Raw genomic sequence first — 20,128 nt, 5'->3', positions numbered from 1 at the left:
ACCTAATATACAAATTTCACCACTAATCCAACAACTAATGACTGGACATCACACACATTCAAAGAATTTTATGCAAAATATCCGTTCAATCAATAGTGCATTGGCGTTTGCATCAATGGGAGCAAACATTGCACCACCTTCAGGATATTGACCATACTGTTTTAGAATAAATGGGCAAATTTATCACCGATCTGGTGCCTTGCATCCAGAAAATTATGATCAATGCAAATTTGCACAACTCTACATTTTGAGTCCTGAGGAAGCTGCGGACCAACGAGCTGCACTAAAAGAAAATTCAGGATGTCACATTGAACTTTTGAGGGAGTTAAGTTCATATATGTCTCAGTATAACCCTTTCGCAAAAGCATGTAAAATGCTCTATGAGGTAGAGCAAGAATGCATCTATGAAGCATCTTTAAATGGAGTTCAAACTTCTAAAGTTTCAATGGTAATTCTGCAGGACAGAACATCAGATTGCCGAAGATATAACGCACAAAGAGTTAATGAGGTGGCTGTTATTTTCCAAAATTCTGATGGTGAACCTCCTCTTGAACGTGACCTTCTTATTCATTGCCGCTCTACAGATCAAACAAAAAAAACAGAAAGAATAAGTGTCTTAGATCCTAATCTTGAACCATTGCTGTATCCTTTGTTGTTCCCATATGGGGACCAAAGTTGGGGTTCCAACATTGCTCTTAACTACAGGCCAACATCAATTAGTGATGTACAAAGAAGAGTAACCACCAATCCAAGGATAAGAGTTAGTCAAATGAAATACTACTCTTACAGAATTTCAATTCGGGATCAATTTAATCCTTTCCTTAGTGCTGGCAAGTTGACGCAGCAGTACTTTGTTGATGCTTATGTCAAGACTGAGGCCAACAGACTCAACTATATCCATCAAAATCAATCTAACCTTCGCATTGAAAAATATACAGGATTAATGGATTACATTCAAAGTGAAGCTGCTGCACAGGGCCTGATGCATGGAAAAGCAGTTATTTTGCCATCATCTTTTCAGGGAAGTCCACGAAATATGGCCCAAAACTACCATGATGCTATGGCCATTGTTAGAAAATATGGAAAACCGGATTACTTCATCACCATGACCTGCAACCCTAAATGGCCTGAGATAGTTGATAACCTATTAGAAGGTCAAGCAGTGGAGTTCAGACCAGATTTGGTAGCAAGAGTTTTCAATCTCAAACTAAATTCTCTTTTGCATGATATCTTGAACAAACATGTTCTTGGAAGTCTTTGCACAAAAGTGCATGTTATAGAGTTTCAAAAACGAAGACTACAACATGCTCATATCCTTTTAATATTGAAAGCCGAAGACAAGCCAAATGATGCTGAAACCAATGACACTTTTATATCAACTGAAATTCCAGATGAACATATTTATCCCAGACTACATGCTATTGTAATAAAGCATATGATACACGGTCCATGTGGAGAACATAATTTAAATTCTCCGTGCATGGTTGATGGTAACTGCAGCAAAAATTTTCCAAAACAATTTCAAGAACAAACTTTACTTAATGTTGATGGATATCCTCCATATCAGAGACGAAAAAATGAGACCACAGTAATTGTCAAAGGGAAAAAAATTGACAATTCTTGGGTAGTTCCATATAGCCCATACTTCTGCTTGAAATACAACTGCCATATAAATGTAGAGAGTTGTGTTTCTGTTAAAAGTGTTAAATATCTCTTCACATATGTATATAAAGGTTACGATTGTGCAAATATTTCCCTTAAGGAACATAATACACTACAGCATGATGAAATACAACATTTTTTGGACTCAAGATATGTCAGTGCTCCTGAAGCTGTTTGGAGGTTGTATGGTTTTTTGATGCACCATCAAACACATACAATAATAAGACTTCAAGTTCATCTTCCAGGCCAACAAGATGTATATTTCCATAATGATAACATACAATTAGCTGCAGAAAAGGCCCAAGACAGGGATACTTTAAGTATCAGCATACTTTAAGTTGAATGATGATACTCATGCTGCACGGGAATTTTTTTACTCTGACATTCCTCAACATTATGTATTTGATGTAAAAACCCATAAGTGGAATCCAAGACAAAGAGGAGCAGATACAACAATTGGCCGATTGTATTATGTAAATATTTCATCAGATTTGGAGAGATTTTGTTTGAGGTTACTGCTCTTGCACTTAAAAGGAGCAAAATCCTTTAAGGACTTACGCACTGTTAATGGACAAGTTTGTCACACATTCAAAGAAGCTGCCCAAAAGCTTTCACTTTTAGATGACGACGCTACATGGGATCTTACACTTAACGAATCAACATCTCAACAAATGCCTAAACAAATGAGGGAACTGTTTGCTTATTTGTGTATCTTTGTTGTCCCACCTAATGTCCCACAACTCTTTGAAAAATACAAACATGATCTTTATGAAGATTATTCACGTCATGAAGGCCACATAGATGATTACAAAAGTTGTAAAAAATTTGCATTAACAGATATTCTAAATGTTCTCATATTACATGGTAAACGTTGTGAAGATTTTGGACTACCCAATCCATCAAACTTCATTCCAGACATGCAATTCAACTATATAACACAGTTGGAAGCCCAAATTGGAGCACAACTTCAAGAAGCACTAAACATTGAGCAAAAAGCTGCATTTGACAATGTAATGTCTGCTATTGATAATGAAAATTTACCAAACAGATTTTTTTTTATTGATGGACCTGGTGGAAGTGGCAAGACTTATTTATGTAAAACACTACTGAGTACTTTACGTTGATGCACAGATGGAGTTCTTCCTGTTGCCTCTACCGGAATAGCAGCTAATCTAGTGATGGTGGCAGAACTTACCATTCACAGTTTAAGCTTCCAATTCCATTACTGGACACATCAACATCAAATATGAGAATGACTTCAAAAGATGCTGAGCTCATACGTAATGCTCAATTGCTTATTTGGGATGAGGCCTCAATGACATCCGGTATAGCTCTAAAATGTGTAAATAAGCTCTTTTAGGAAATTATGCAGAACAACAACTCCTTTGGTGGAAAAGTTAAACTCCTTGGTGGTGACTTCCGACAAACACTCCCAGTTCTTCCTCATGGCAATAGATCTGCTATTGTGGAAGCTACTATAAAGTTCTATGAACACTGGGATAAATTAAAAATTTTGAAATTGCACAATAATGTGCGTTCGGTGGATCCAGAATTTAGCAATTGGCTACTACAATTAGGACAGGGTTCATTAAATAATTCAGAGGGTCTTCCTGAGGATTTTGTTGAGATTCCTTCCAAATTAATATGCCATGATTGCATCATATCTGAAATTTTTGGAAAAAAACTTATTCCATCTGATCTTCACAGTTTTTCAAAAAGGCCATTTTGTGTACAAAGAATTTTCATGTTGATCAAATCAATGAGCATGTATTAAATATACTCGATGGTGATGAAAAAATATATCTAAGTTCAGATTCAATTGACGATCAGTCAGATGAAGATGCTCAAAACTATCCCATAGAGTTTCTAAATGAATTATCTCCATCAGGAATGCCTCTTCATAATTTAAAAATAAAATTGGGAAGTATTATTATGTTGCTCAGAAATCTGAACACAAAAAGAGGTCTGTGCAATAGAACAAGATTGATAGTTAAAGATCTTAAGCCCAATCTAATAATTGCAGAGGTCCTCACAGGAACAGCTCAAAACCAGATGGTGTTTATCCCAAGAATAGATTTAGCCCCTGCCAACACTGAACTACCATTCATTTTACGAAGGAGACAGTTTCCAATCAAACTTGCCTTTGCAATGACCATCAACAAATCACAAGGTCAAACGTTAGACAAAGTTGGAATATTCCTTCCAGAGCCAGTATTCAGTCATGGACAACTTTATGTTGCAATGTCTCGAGTTCGTACATCATCTGATGTAAAAAATAAGATACTTCAAGGTTCAAAGCAAGGAAAGATATTACCAAACAGTGATAACATTTTTACAAAAAAACATTGTTTTTAAAGAAATATACTTTAAATAAATAAATAAATAAATAAGTTGTGTCTGTTTATTTAGTTACAAGTAATTTTGTATTATTTATAGCAATATTCTTCATGTACATTTTAAACTTTATTTTATTTTAATTTACTTTAAATAAAAATATGATTTTATGTCTACGTTAATGTTTATATCTTTTGTTATTTTTTGAAGAAAAACATAATAATTCCATACACATTTTGGCCCGTGTACACGGGCTTTAACACTAGTATCTTATAATTTACTATAAAAAAATTATAAAATATGAGGAAAAAATGGAAAAAAACACACTTTTTCTAACTTTGACCCCCAAAATCTGTTACACATCTACAACCACCAAAAAACACCCATGCTAAATAGTTTCTAAAGTTTACCTAATGTTAACATGTTCTTTGCTTTTTTTGCAAGTTATAGGGCAATAAATACAAGTAGCACTTTGCTATTTCCAAACCACTTTTTTTCAAAATTTGCACTAGTTACATTAGAACCCTGATATCTGTCAGGAATACCTGAATATCCCTTGACATGTATATATTTTTTTTAGAACAGAAGACAACCCAAAGTATTGATCTAGGCCCATTTTGGTATATTTCATGCCACCATTTCACCATGCGATCAAATAAAAAAAATCGTTCACTTTTTCACAAATTTTGTCACAAACTTTAGGTTTACCACTGAAATTATTTACAAACAGCTTGTGTAATTATGGCACAAATGGTTGTAAAAGCTTCTCTGGGATTGCCTTTGTTCAGGAATAGCAGACTTATATGGCTTTGGCATTGCTTTTTGGTAATTAGAAGCCCGCTAAATGCTGCTGCGCACCACACGTGAATTATGCCCAGCAGTGAAGGAGTTAATTAGGTAGCTTGTAGGGCGCTGCAATGGTTAATTTTAGCTTTTTTTTTTCCCCTGATCCCTCCCAAACAGCTCTCTTCTCTCCCCCACCACACCATTGTCCCCGCCATCTTAAGTACTGGCAGAAAGTCTGCCAATACTAAATAAAAGGAGTTTTTTTTTATTTTATTTTTTTAAAATATTTATTCATCTGTGATGGAGCCCTGCCTTAGCCCCCAACCTCTCTGATCCCCCACCAAACAGCTCTATAACCCTCCCTGCTACTTAATTGCCGCCATATTGGGTACTGGCAGCTGTCTGCCAGTACCCAGTTTGCCCCCAAAAACAGTATTTTCAAACTTTTCTGTAGTGTAGCAGCCCCTCCTCAATACCCCCATCCCCCCCTCCCAGATCGTTTAATATTTAATTTTTTTAAAAAGTTTTTACTTTTTTTTTTTACTTTTTTTCATTGGTGTCAGTGGCTAATGTGCGCGCGTGCCCCGCAGGCCCCCCTCCCTGCTACGCTCCCACCCACCCACCAACGAAGTAACAAACGGCACCATTGCTACTGGTGCAGAGAGGGCCACAGAGTGGCTCTCTCTGCATCGGAGGCTTGTAAAAAGGTATTGCAGGATGCCTCCATATCGAGGCATCACTGCAATACCCTGAGAGCTGCTGGAAGCGATTGCGATCGCTTCCAGCACTCTGTTAGACAACTGACGTACCAGTAACAGTAACAGTTAGTTTTTGCATGACGTACCTGGTACGTCAGTTGTCATTAAGGGGTTAATTAAAAGTCCCATTAAGCGTATAGCACAGTCCGTAAGTATATTATTTAATTCTATTATGAATTATTTATTCTCCACTTCAAAGGTAGGACACTTCTGCAGTCTTATGCCTCTTAGCACCATCCCTCTCTTTATATATTTATCCAGGCATAATCTCTGCTCTCTGGTTTAAGTCTCTCCATTGTTTGAAACAAATCTTTTAATTTTACATTATCAAAGTCCTCTTTAAACAGGTCTTCTAGTTCAAGATGGTTAATGTTCCAATCATCTGTGGTTTGGAGTGAATAAAAGCCTATATGTGATTCTAATTCCTTATTTCAAATCTTTTATGTCAACAATAACTTGTCTTTTTTATATACCAAATTAAATGGATATATGATGACTCTTGTTTTTAGGCATTACCGTATATTTTATCATATATGAAAGTGTGAGCCTGCATATAGAGTAAGTTCAAATTGAAACACAGGTTTTGCTAGGCTCGAGTACTTTTCTATATATATATGAATACAAACAGGGGAGTATATATATATATAGCGTAGAAACAAACTTCTTAAATTCCACAGGAATCTGCAGCAGTTATATAGTCCATAGACATTCTTCAATATAACCTTATCTTAACTTGTGAGCCTGGATCTACTATCTTACTATCCTACTTACTTTCACAAATTTTGCTGCAAACTTGGAGGAGGATTTGCAAACCGGATCCAGAGCTAGCAGACCGTGATGACACAGGAGGGGTATAGTAGCGTCTAACCATTCACTCAGGAGGCGCTCTCTGCTTCAGCCGTGCGAAGCAAGTGAAGCAGAGCCTAGCAGTAACAACAAAACTGAGAAGCATTCGCTATATGTGAAGATGGATAGCAGATCGAGGCTTTAAGTATATCACCAAGTAAGTCCTTTTGCTCCTAAGGGGAACCCCACTCCAGTTGACAGCCGTTTAGAGCCGAGAGTATGCGGATACAAAAGGCGACCACCAGAATTGCGGGGGTGAGTACTTTTATGCCCATTATTTGTATATCCACTGAAGCTGTGTTTTTGAACTGCTTATAAGACAACTCTATATTAAGTGATAAGGTTATATTGAAGAATGTCTATGAACTATATAACTGCTGCAGATTCCTGTGGGATTTAAGGAGAAGTTTGTTTCTACGCTATATATATATTGTATTGTATTGGGTACTTGTAAAGTGTGGCTAATCACCCGTAAGGGTCTCAAGGCTCTGCTCATTTTATCGACCTCGGAAGGATGAAATGCTGAGGGGACCTCGGCAGGGATCGAACCTGCAACCCTTGGGTTGCTACAGTGCTCAGCCACAGTGCCTTAGCATGCTGAGCTATACCCCTGTTTGTATTTATATATATATATAGAAAAGTATTTAAGCCTAGCAAAACCTGTGTTTCAATTTAAAAGTTACCTTGTTTAGCTAACAGCTATACTTAAAACGACAATCTTACTTTAACAGATAATCAATGCAGCAGACCTTCTTAGAGCAGGCTCCAAGAGTTACTGCTTTAAATTTATAGGCTAGGTAAGCCCAAACAGGTGAAAATAACCCCTCCCCTAATTAAGGTAACAAACCCCCCCCCCAAAAAAAACTATTAAATCACAGAAAAAATAAATAAATGAAGGTTAGAAATTAACTTAAATAAAATGTTGTTTTTTTAAAAAATGCAATCCTTGCACAGCAAACAATTTAAAAGTTACCTTTCGTGGGTCTTTATTTTTGTATTTGGACTCTTTACCTGAGATTGATTTAATAAAACTTATAATGACAGAATATGCCTATTTGGCTGTGTTAGGTATACGTTTTCTTTTTATTACTGTATTATTCACACTAACGTTATGGAGTTAATTATTATTCAATTATAAGATATTATTCTTAAAGTTTCAGTGTTATTCTACTGTATTTTACTTGATTATCAAAATCTAGTGTAAAAATATATATGTAAGTGTATATATTGCAACATTATAAATTTACTGTCCATTTTTTGACCAGTGAACACAAGCACATGTGGTAATTGTATTATTTTAATATGCATGGGCGACTAAGAAAATGTTGTATCAAATATTGAAAATATACTTATGGATATTGTTTTTCGTCTAAGTTCTTGCTGCCTGACTTCTTAATATGAATACCAGTGTGCATTAATAGAAGATTTGAAATATAATCCAATAAGATATAAAGGGCCCGATCCGATAAAAATCGTCGCCCGCAAAAGCTGGCGACGCCAATATTTGCGCTGGTTTGGTATCCTATATACGGCGTAACTTAGATGTTACGCGCTTAGATTTCTGGTGTCGCCCGTAGTTTTTTGGGCCATAGACTGACATACAAAACACGCGCAATTTGGTATCCAATATACGGCGTAAGTACTTACGCATGCAGATTTCAGAAAATCTACTCCAATCTCATCTCGCCACAAATTTCAGCCGCAGGAACCCTTGCACTGACTTAGAAACCAACGTAACTCTCGGAAGGCCTAACAAGTGCATGCTTAACAACATACATATCAGCAGCTTGATCACAATAGTTAACCTCTTAAAAGCATTTAATATTCCTGCCCCTGCAAGTTTGTCAAACCAATCACAAAGGGGGACATCATGGGGCCCAGGGAGACATCATGGGGCCCAGGGAGACATCATGGGGCCCAGGGAGACATCATGGGGCCCAGGGAGACATCATGGGGCCCAGGGGGACATCATGGGGCCCAAGGGGTGCTGGAAGCCCTACAATCCCCTGTTGTTCTGTCTACACATGCTGAATCTATAGTTGTTGCTGAGGTCCATGGTGATGGTGCTGCCCCTGCTGCAGCTGGTCATCGAATTACATACTGCGTAGTTCCACTGCATGTAAGTGAAACTACTACATCCCACCCCCATTCCCTTAACCACCCTAATTACTGAAAATATATATATCATTAGTTCAATTCATGTTTTGGTCACTATGATTTATTGACTATCATTTTGAGGAATGAAAATGGATGTTTATACCTTATGTCCACACCTTCTGTAAAAACATTATTATTTAGATATATATACCCATGTGCAGGGATAGGCAAGGTGTCCTTCACTAAAACTCTTTACCTTAGAAAATGTCAGCAACAGCCTTGGCTCGTGCCTATGCCTGCACATGGGTCAATTTCTATTGGATGTGAGAAACCTTGATTTACATCTTAAAAGTGAATATCACTATATGTACCCTTCATACACAACTATGTGATGTGGTTTAGAGAACATGAATATGTCATAAACATGATGATATTACCTTTTCTGGGCCATTTCCACACAGGCCTTATTATATTTTTCAAAGATATTAGTGTACTAAAACACCCCTCACATGGATGTGGATGACAATTATATGGTAAATAACAGAGGACAAGATTTATGATTAAATATAACAAGATTTATTTTCTTTTAGGCTTCTTAGATGAGGGGGCTGAGGGGCCTGGAGTGGGTCTCCTGCCTCTCCTGGGTTGTGTTGATTCTGAGGATCCTGCAGGAGTGCTGGCCACAGATGAGATGGTGGAGGCAATGTCCTGCTGGTGGGTGAAATGCTCCACCAACACACCCAACAGTTGGTTCTGTTCCCTCCATCTGTTGTCACTCTGAATCTGCATGTCAGACATTACTCTCAGCATCTGAGATTGATTCTGGACCATAGCAGTTAAAGATGCTGCCATGTCCCGTTGCAGCTCAATGGAACGCTGTTGTAAAGTCTGTTGACTCCTGTAAAACCTGCGTTGGTCCCTCTGCATTCTCTCGCAGGTTGATGTGAGACTCTCGCAGGTTACTGTTTGCCTCCTCTGTAGGGCAATGTATTCATCGCTCATGGCGGAAGTCAGCGGATCCATGGGCTCTTCCCCAGCAGGGACTCTAGGCACCGGTTCCATTTCTATATCCTCAGCTGGTGGTGCGGGCTGTGGAATCTCAGCTGGTGGTGCAGGCTGTGGAATATCAGCTGGTGGTGCGGGCTGTGGAATCTCAGCTGGTGGTGCAAGCTGTGGAATCTCAGCTGGTGGTGCAGGCTGTGGAATCTCAGCTGGTGGTGCGGGCTGTGGGATCTCAGCTGGTGGTGCGGGCTGTGGAATCTCAGCTGGTGGTGCAGGCTGTGGAATCTCAGCTGGTGGAGCTCTTCCAAGTGCAGCAGATGGTGCAGATGTCCAGATGGACTGATAGTCCCATTGCCTGCTGGTGTGCACCTACTCAGCCTGCTGGTAGAATCCCGGAGTGGCCTGATATTGTTGGGGGGGTAAAGACATCTACCCTTCGGGGCTGGCTTGGCTCCCCCTCCAAGCCAAAGGAATAGTCCTCCGGCCAGGGCTCCTGCCAGGTATCGTCATGTAATGCTGGCGGCATAACATTCGGATTGTCAATTGAGGCAGTCCAACCCAGGTCATGCCTGGCATACTCCTGCTGGACTCTCCGGACCGGTGGTCGAGGTTGAGAAATACTTTGTTCCGGTGGTGGAGGGGGATGCATGGGTGTTGGCACCCTGGTGACTGGAGGTTCTGTGGAGGAGTCAAATGATGAGAGGGATTAGTACAGTCAGATATATATCCATGTGGGCATACAATGTACATGCTAGGGCCTATACACATTCTCATGTCAAACTCTATAACATGCATGTGCACATTGAGATATTGTGATATGTAACATTGAGATATTTGTGATATGAGGCTTTTTAATATGCAAAGTATACATGTATGTGTTTCATACAATAGCTCTGTGTACATGTCAGTGATGAGAAAATGTGTTCTTTAAGTGACACTATGGTTGTGATGAATATAGTGTCCATTTACTGAAACTATACATGTGGCTTGTGGCCTGTGTTACTCTGAGATATGTTAGTATTTCACTATTCCACCTAATATCATGAATTTCAATGTGTTAAGTAGCATTAAATGGACATTAAACCCATTTTGATTCTTTCATGATTCAGCTAGAGCATGCAATTGTAATCAACTTTGTAATTTACTTCCATTACCTAATTTGCTTCATTCTCTTGATATTCTTAGCTGAAAAGCATATCTAGATAGGCTCAGAAGCTGCTGATTGGTGGCTGCACATCAATGCCTCGTGTGATTGCCTCACCCATGTGCATTGATATTTAATAAACAAAAATTAAGAAAATAATGAAGCAAAATAGATAATAGAAGTAAATTTGGATGTTGTTGAAAACTGTATTCTCTATCTGAATAATGAAATAAAAAGATTTGGTTTCCTGTCCCTTTTAAAAGATTTAAATCTCATTGTAGATGTTTTTGTTAGTAGGCCAAATACCATGCTCCTCATTGTGTACATGAATCTGTGACAATATAGGATGTTATAACTCAAATACATATAATACTGGTGTGTGGGATGTTACTCACCAGCATGCTGTGCTGATGTTGCAATCCCTGAGTCACGAGCCCCTGGAAGTCCACGGACTGCTGTGACGCTCAGGGACCTACGAATCAGCTCCTGCCACTCGTTGTATTCCGCCTCATAGTGAGGACCACCTCCTGTTGCCCTCTGGGACATTGCTTCTTGGCCCATCTTCTCCTTAACTCTCCTCTTACAGTCATTCCACCTCTTCTTTAGGCCATCCACATTCCTCCTCTGCTGGGACACACCATTAACGGCCTCCACCACCTTCTGCCAGGCATCTTTACGTCTACGGGCAACTCCTTTGCCCTTCTCTTGGCCAAAGAGGGTGGTATGGTTCTCCAGGACAGCCTGGACTAGAGCAAGGTTTTCAGCAAATGTGAAGTTGGGGCACCTCATACGCTCATCGTCCTGGGCCGCCTGGCTCCCTCCCTGGGATGTCCCTGGTGTGGGTTCCTCCCTATCCTCTCCCTCCTCCCCCCTTCTATCCCCATGTGCACCCTCTATCCCTCTTCTGAGTGTGCCTGGCCTTGGGGCAACCCCACTCCCATCCTCCCTTCTAGCTCTCCCTCTCCCCACTCCGCTCACTCCCTGACGGGGACCCTGCTGCTCCTCCTGTCCATAATCCTCTCCCTGCAACTCCCCTTCCCTCTTCCCCCCCGCCCTAGCTCTCCCTGACATTCTCACACTACACACACTCACACACTCACTCCCACTTCAATCACACACAATCACAACCAAACACTCAGCCTTTCACACTGTAAAAGATAAATAAAATGTGTAAGGTGCTATAAAAAAAAGTGTGGTGTATTTTGTATATGTGTGTATGCAAAATGTGTGCAATATGTAAAAAAGTGACAGTAATGTACAAGCTTAACAAATCCACCAAATCCGACCTAACTAAATAGTATGCAATGCGCCTCTCTCTCTACTCTAACGACTTTCTCCTACTCACTGTAGTGGGCTGTAGCTCCAAGAACCGACCAAACACACTAAAGAAAATTGCGGCTGCGCAGGGGTTTAAGTATGAATTTTGAATCTCGTCATTACGTGGCGCATCTCTTAGAACTGGTGTAATTTTTTACGAGTCTTAGGCTAATTTGCATAAAACTACACTTTATTGAGACTTTACGTGAACAAAATACTGGCACAAGTACTTGCGACGACTAAAATGTGTATTTGCGCACATTTTAGCTGATCGCCGGTTTTTCCTACTTATGCCAGTTTAGCATCTGATGGCGCTGTATATTGGATAGCTCGAGTTGCGAGCTGAAACTGCGGGCGATGAGGGTTCCCTGGCTTGCCCCGCAAATTACGCCGTATATCGGATCGCGCCCAAAGTATCCTCTTCCAAATAAGTTTTATTAGTGTAAAAGAATTGTTCTTAAAATAATCAGAATAAAATATATATATATATATATATATATATATATATATATATATATATATATATATATATATATATCTGCTGAAACAGACTTAACTGTGCAAGATGTATGTGACAGTGAGTTGACATGTGATAAAAGGTGATAGATCGGTTCATTGGCATATATACATCAATGTCACCTAGTGATAGTGATAATAAGTGTTTGATTTATTGTGAGTTAATCTAAGATAAAAATAATAAAATAAATTATTATTAATAATTCCGATCAGGGTTGTGTTTGGTAATGTGTTTACGATTGTTCAACAGTGATGTCTATAAAAGCTGTATTTTGTTGGAAACCCAATTGTTATTACTAGCCAGTGTGAAATTTCTAGTGATGAAAATAAATGTTTAAACAAATGAAATTGAATTAACAGTGAGTGCAACACAATTAAGCCAGTGTAATTGATTTGATTTTAGGATTTTCTTTTTATGGTACTGTAAACTTGTTGGAGATACTTGTAACATAGTACTGGTATAGAATAAACATAGAAACATAGAAACATAGATATTGACGGCCAGGGCCGCCATCAGGGGGTGACAGGGGTGACTCCTGTCAGGGGCCCCATGGGCCAGGGGGGCCCCATGAGGCAAGAACTAAAAAAAAAAAAAAAATTTTTTTTTTAAAATTTTGGCAGCCACCAGTGGGTACTACAGCAGAGTGCTAATTGAGCATGGGAAATGTTATTACAAGGAGTAAAGTATTAGCATTTGAGAGGATTTCTGAGTGTGCACTCAAACACTATGCACAGTGTGAGACAGACTATGCACTTTGTTTGTACAGTGTGTGCCTGAGTCAGACGGCAGATCACTTTAATTTGCAGAGGAGGTAGGACTTACTTAGCAAATGTTTTTTTTATTTCTTTGTGCAATTTCAGATTGTAACTTCAGTGTGGTAGTAGTTGTATGGTGGGGCCAGGTGTCCATAAAAACACATTTTTAGCAGCAGTGTATTTATGATTATTTGACAATACTGTTGAATTTCTATATTTAAAACCATGCAGAAATGTTTCCTCCTATATATATTACATTCCAGTTTACTGCCCCTTTATGCAAGGACTTTCCAGATGCAAGGAGGCATTTTATCTAAGATGTTTACATCTGCATAACATGTTATACTCTAAGACTAAGATTGCTCAGTGTTTGAAATGAGACAGGTTAACTTAAAACTGTTCTGTTTACACTACAGCTAACTTAATTTTGAAATACATACCAACATGCCTAAATCCTGCATTTTGTGGTATGAGTACCACAGCTTATGGTTCCACCAAGACCATATAGAGTACAGCATTTTTAAAATCCATAAGTACAGCTGACAGATGGGAACATTTGTACACTATATTTGAAGTGGTGCTCTTAGTTGGGGAAAATGGGGAAAAATCAAACATATGTTAACCTTTTTAAAGGTACTTTTCTTCATCGAGCCATCTACCCAGATCATTAATGTACAATTTTGAATTCACAGAATTATTTTTGTTTGCACATTTACAAATGTGATTCTTTAAAAAGTGATCTCTTAATTCCTGCAATTTTTTTTATCATGCATGTCACACACTGTTGATTTAGGGGATGCAAGGTGCAGAAATGTTTCCTCCTGTGAGTGTTTCTGTCGGTGTCTGTGTTTTTGTCTTTGTGCTTTGGTTTGTGTCTATATGAGTGTGTATGTATTTTTTTTGTGTGTGGGTCTCTCTCTGAGGGTGGGTGTGTATCTCTTTGTGCATTTTCTGTGGATGTCTGTGAGGGTGTGTGCATATGTCTTTGAGCTTTTTCTATGGGGGTCTCTGTGAGGGTGTGTGTATGTTTGTCTTTGTATATTTATTTTCTCTGGATGCCTCTGTGAGGGCGGGTGTGTATGTTTGTGTTTTCTGTGGATATCTCTGTGAGGGTGTGTGTGTGTGTATGTATGTATGTCTGTCTGTCTGTGATTTCTGTGGATGTCTCTGTGAGGTTGTGTGTTTTCTGTGGATGTCTCAGTGAGGGTGTGTGTATGTATGTCTATCTATCTGGGTTTTATGTGGTTGTCTCTCTGTGTGTGTGTATGTCTTTGTGTGTTTTCTGTGGGTGTCTCTGTGTGTGTGTGTATGTCTTTGTGTGACTTCTGAGGCTGTCTCTGTCGGTGTTTCCTTGGGTGTATGTGCAAGTTTGAGTTTGTGTGTGTGTGTCCATTGTCTGTTCCTTTTTAGGACATTTTGACCTTACTATTGATTATTCACATCTTTCTACAGACTTTGAGACTAATGAGACCTTTCCGGAAGTCACCAATCTACCATTTAACCTTTAAATGATTGTTTAGACAGTTCAGGGCCCTTCCTTTCAGCCACTGCATGCCGTTGGCATCATTTAGTTGGCATCTTCCTTTACAAAAAGATAATCAGAACTCCATATTTTGTTTTCTAAATCTCCTTTTTTTACAAAACTGTAGTTTACCTCGTTGCTTGTCAGGTCAATGTAAACAAGTGCTGAGTGTCTGTTTGGGTGTCTGTGTCTGAGTGTGTTTCTTTGCGTGTCTGCTAGAGTGTCTATATGTGAATCCTTATGTGTGAGTGTGTGTGTTTCAGTGTATGAGTGTATGAGTGTGTCTGTGTGTCTGTATGTTACTACCTTTACAACATTTCCAAGTTTAAATAGATACTTAAGAATAAAGTGCATATACGTTTTAGTCACTTGGTCAAAAATTGCACCTGTCAAAGGGGGGGGGGGCCTGACCAATGGTTAAGTCAGGGGCCCCAAAATTTCTAGTGGCGGCCCTGTTGACGGCAGATAAGAGCCATAGGCCCAGCAAGTCTGCCCGACCTTACCTAATAGTATAAACTTATCTAGTTCGTAGGATAGCCTTATGCTTGTCCCACAGTGTTTGTTGCTACTACCTCTTGAGGAAGTTTATTCCATAAATCAATCACTCTTTCTGTAAAGAAGTGCTTCCTCAAATTACTCCTGAATCTACTACCCTTTAGCTTGAGCTCATGACCCCTTGTTCTTGAATTTTCCATTTTATTTAAAATACCCACAGCCTCAGTTTTACTAAACCCTTTAATGTATGTAGCAGAGAGGCAGTAGGATCTGTAATATCTTTTGGGTAGGCAGAGACAAGCAAGTAACTACTCTTGGTAATTGTAGCAGAGAGGCAGTAGGATCTGTAATATCTTTTGGGTAGGCAGAGACAAGCAAGTAATTACTCTTGGTAATTGTAGCAGAGAGGCAGTAGGATCTGTAATATCTTTTTGGTAAGCAGAGACAAGCAAATAACTACTCTTGGTAATTGTAATAATAACCCCTTTCCACCAAGAACTAGACGACACATAGCTTGGGAGTCAACAACAACTTAATCAACAACTGGAAAAACAAACACTTTTTAAAAACAGTCTCCCCTACAAGGGGTTTCCCAACTGAAACAGCAGGGAGTTTAAACAGTAACATACAGTTTAACATACATTTTAACCATTAGCCTAAATAACAATTCCTGCATAGTTCATAAGTGGCGAGGTTTGCCACAATGCTCCCCCAGAACCAAACCGGCATACCCAGTCTGATCCCAACGGATTGGCTTTGGGAGGTCCGGCCGCATATGTTCTCTCACCGATTCTGGTATGCGGTAAGGAGGTTGACGCATGGGGAGGTGACCTGGGGTTTCTACCCTATGGGTGGCCAGTCTGGTATATCCAGGCACATTGGAGAACGTGTCTCTCTTTTCCTGCAGTAGCTCTGCTATTTGAGCTCGTTCCCGAGGACTTAACCGCTCACCCAATTGTACCTCTTCCAAACCTTCGTTCCGGTTCTTCATTCCTAGGAGGTCGGGAAGAGGTAAACTGTCTGCGTCGTCCGCGGCAGGGGCGCAAATAGCATTCACCTCCTCTGCGCGTTCATGGTACGGCTTCAACATATTTACATGGAGCATGCGTCTACCGCCTGCTCCAGTACATGGGCCGATCACATAGGTGGTGTCACAGATTTGTTCCACCACCTTGTATGGGCCCTGCCAGGAGGCCTGCAGTTTATCATTTTTGACCGGTTTTAAGATTAGCACCTTCTGCCTAGTCTGAAAACTGTGGTCTCTGGCGCCCCTATCATACCAATGGCGCTGACGGGTTTGAGCCGCCTGAAGGTTGGAGCGGACGGTCTGAGTCAGGGCCTCCAGGCGCTCCCTAAACTCCAACACGTATGGTACGATAGGAGTACCATCACTAGTGACTTCCCCCTCCCAATGCTCTCGGATTAAGTCTAGGGGACCCCGTACCCTCCTTCCGAATAATAATTCAAAGGGAGAGAACCCCGTGGACTCCTGAGGTACCTCCCGGTAGGCGAAAAGCAAATGGGGTAGAAACCGCTCCCAGTTCTTCTGGGTATCTATGAACGTGCGGAGCATCTGTTTCAGTGTTCCATTAAACCGTTCACAGAGCCCATTAGACTGGGGGTGATAAGCGGAATTTACAATGGGTTTCACCCCACATGCTCTCCACAACTGGTGGGTAATCTCAGCCGTAAACTGGGTGCCCCGGTCCGAAATAATCTCCTGGGGAAATCCCATGCGGGAGAAGATTTTGATGAGGGCATCCGCCATGGTCTCGGCATGAATATTAGCCAGAGCCACTGCCTCGGGATATCGGGTGGCATAATCCACGACCGTGAGTATATACCTCTTCCCCGAGGGGCTAGGCTTGGCTAGGGGGCCAATGAGGTCCACCGCCACTCGACTAAAAGGCTCCTCTATTATGGGGAGGGAGTGTAGCTTTGCCTTATATCGGTCTCCTCGTTTCCCTACTCGTTGGCAGGTGTCACACGTCTGGCAATACTGCCTAATATTTTTGGTGATCCCTGGCCAAAAGAAATTCTGAGATAGGCGGTGCTTCGTCCGACTAACTCCTAGGTGGCCTGACAGTGGAATATCGTGGGCAACCCGTAGCAGTTCTCGTCTATACCTCTGAGGTACTATTAACTGCTGAACGGACAGGAGAATAGATCCGGCCACTATCTTCTCAGTATACCTGTACAGTAACCCCTTGTTCCAACCATACCTCTCTCCTTCCAACCCTGCCTGATTCTGGTTTACCTTATCCCTATATACTTGCAATGAGGGGTCAGTGGCCACTTCGCTACCAAACTCTAGTGGAGGGGCCCAAGAGACATTAGGGGGGTGATTGCTTACCTGAGCCTCAGAGTGATCAGTCAGTGTGTTGGTGCGGGCCTGTTGTCGGGTAACCATGGGCAGTGCTGCTTGTGGGGAGGTTCGGGGTGCAAACGCTGAAGTCAGCTCCCCTAAGTCGTTGCCCAAAATAACGTCTGCAGGCAAATTTTGCATAAGGCCCACTTCTATGTTCCCCGACCCTGCTCCCCAATCCAAGTGTACTTTGGCCGTGGGAATCTTGTAAATTGCTCCCCCGGCCACCCGGACAGCTACACAGTCTCCGGTGAGTTGATTGGTGGAAACTAAATGTTGCCGGAGCAAGGTTATGGTGGCCCCAGAGTCACGCAGCCCTTGGACACATCGGCCCTCTATATAGACCACCTGGCGGTGGCTTTGTAGGTTGTCCGAAGCGGCCTGTACTGGGTTTACCTCGTGTAAGATGCCCAAGGGTTCCTCGTGGAAGACTGCGGGCTGGGTCTGTAGTCGGGGCTCATTCTGGTAGCAGTGTACAGTTGCCCGGTTGTTCTGGTTGTTCCAGGTGGATCGGTTCTTGTTCCTGGGACAGTCTCTCTGAATGTGCCCTTGTTGGTTAAAAAGATGGCAACGGATAGCTGATCGAGTCTGGTATCGGGGAGGGTGGATTCCCCCTCCAGGACGGGGTAGCAGAGGTGTGGGAGCTGCAGTGGGGTTTGGGGTGACCCCAATACTGGAGCGTTGCTGTGTTTGTTGAGCTCTCCAAGCATCTTGGTATTCTTCGGCCAAGGTCGCTGCGGTATGTACCGTGCACGGTTTTCGATCTCTCAGCCAGTTTTGCAATTCAGTGGACACCCCTTGTAAGAATTGCTCCATCAACAGGAGTTGTAAAAGGTCTTCCAACTGGGTGAATTGGGCTGCCTGCAACCAGCCTTTAGCGGCCCTGGTTAGCCGATGCGCCCACTCAGTGTGGGTATCTTTCTCCAGCTTCTTCAGGTCTCGGAACAGCTGTCGGTATGCCTCCGTGGGTAATAGCATACCTAGTCAGGATGGCCTGTTTTACCTTCTGGTAGTCCCTGCTGTCCTCATCTGGTATGGTGCGGTAGGCTTCAGCAGCCCGCCCAGATAACCAGCCAGTAGGGGAACTTGGTCAGCGGTACTAATATTATGCAGTTGGCATAATCGCTCAAAGTCCTGTAGGTACCCATCGATATCCCCCGTGTCGGTATGATCCTTGAATGCGTGGTAGGGAATCTTAGCTCTCCCTGTACCAGCACTGGAGTGTACTGGTAGCCCCTCTCCGGGTCTCGGGGTGGTTTGTTGGGTCACCATCAAGTATTCCTGTACGTCTGCTGATGTCCGTGTCAGGAGCTCCTCCGAATGGGGTAGCGGAAAAAAAGCCAACCGGGTCCGCATCTCTTTTTGGAATTCGGTTTCGTTGTTCGCCATGGGTACGGCCGTACCTGCTACCCGGTATCCCTCCATGAGCTCTGCAATCAGCCTTGCTTTGGTTTTATTGCTGGCAATAATTCCTCTCGCCTCCAGTAATTCCTTCAATGCAGTTCTCTTTAGTCTGGTATAATCTGTCCCCATTCACCGTCCGTTCATATACATCACGTGTCCTACGACTTGCTGTGCGGTTTGAATCCCGTCGCTTGCCACCAATTGTAGCAGAGAGGCAGTAGGATCTGTAATATCTTTTGGGTAGGCAGAGACAAGCAAGTAACTACTCTTGGTAATTATAGCAGAGAGGCAGTAGGATCTGTAATATCTTTTGGGTAGGCAGAGACAAGCAAGTAACTACTCTTGGTAATTGTAGCAGAGAGGCAGTAGGATCTGTAATATCTTTTTGGTAAGCAGAGACAAGCAAATAACTACTCTTGGTAATTGTAATAATAACCCCTTTCCACCAAGAACTAGACGACACATAGCTTGGGAGTCAACAACAACTTAATCAACAACTGGAAAAACAAACACTTTTTAAAAACAGTCTCCCCTACAAGGGGTTTCCCAACTGAAACAGCAGGGAGTTTAAACAGTAACATACAGTTTAACATACATTTTAACCATTAGCCTAAATAACAATTCCTGCATAGTTCATAAGTGGCGAGGTTTGCCACAATGTACTTGAAAGTTGCTATCATATCACCTCTTTCCCTTCTCTCATCTAAGCTATACATATTTAGGTCATTGAGCCTATCCTGGTAAGTTTTATTTTTTAGACCATGTACCATTTTGGTAGCCCTCCTTTGCACAGATTCAAGTTTGTTAATATCCTTCTGAAGATATGGCCTCCAGAACTGCACACAATACTCAAGATGAGGCCTAACTAATGATCTATAAAGTGGCATAAGAACCTTACTATTTCTGCTGCAAATACCTCTACCAATACATCCAAGCATTCTGCTAGCCTTACTCGCTGCATTACTACATTGTTTACTAAGTTTTAAATCATCTGAAATAATAATTCCCAAGTCCTGTTCCTCATCTGTAACAGTCAGTAAAGTGTCATTGAGTCTGTAATTTGCATTTGGATTTTTCTTCCATAAATGCATTATTTTACACTTTGCTGTGTTAAACTTTAGATC

The 20,128-nt window shown here is 41.3% G+C and overlaps 1 pseudogene; it reads left to right on the top strand.

Annotated features, from left to right (window-relative positions):
* Positions 1–373: 373 nt before the first annotated feature.
* Positions 374–6,645, top strand: LOC128666358 (uncharacterized; annotated as a pseudogene).
* Positions 6,646–20,128: the final 13,483 nt, after the last annotated feature.

This window comes from Bombina bombina, chromosome 1, assembly GCF_027579735.1.
Source record: "Bombina bombina isolate aBomBom1 chromosome 1, aBomBom1.pri, whole genome shotgun sequence".
NCBI lineage: Eukaryota > Metazoa > Chordata > Amphibia > Anura > Bombinatoridae > Bombina > Bombina bombina.
This window is presented reverse-complemented; position numbering and strand designations above follow the sequence as displayed.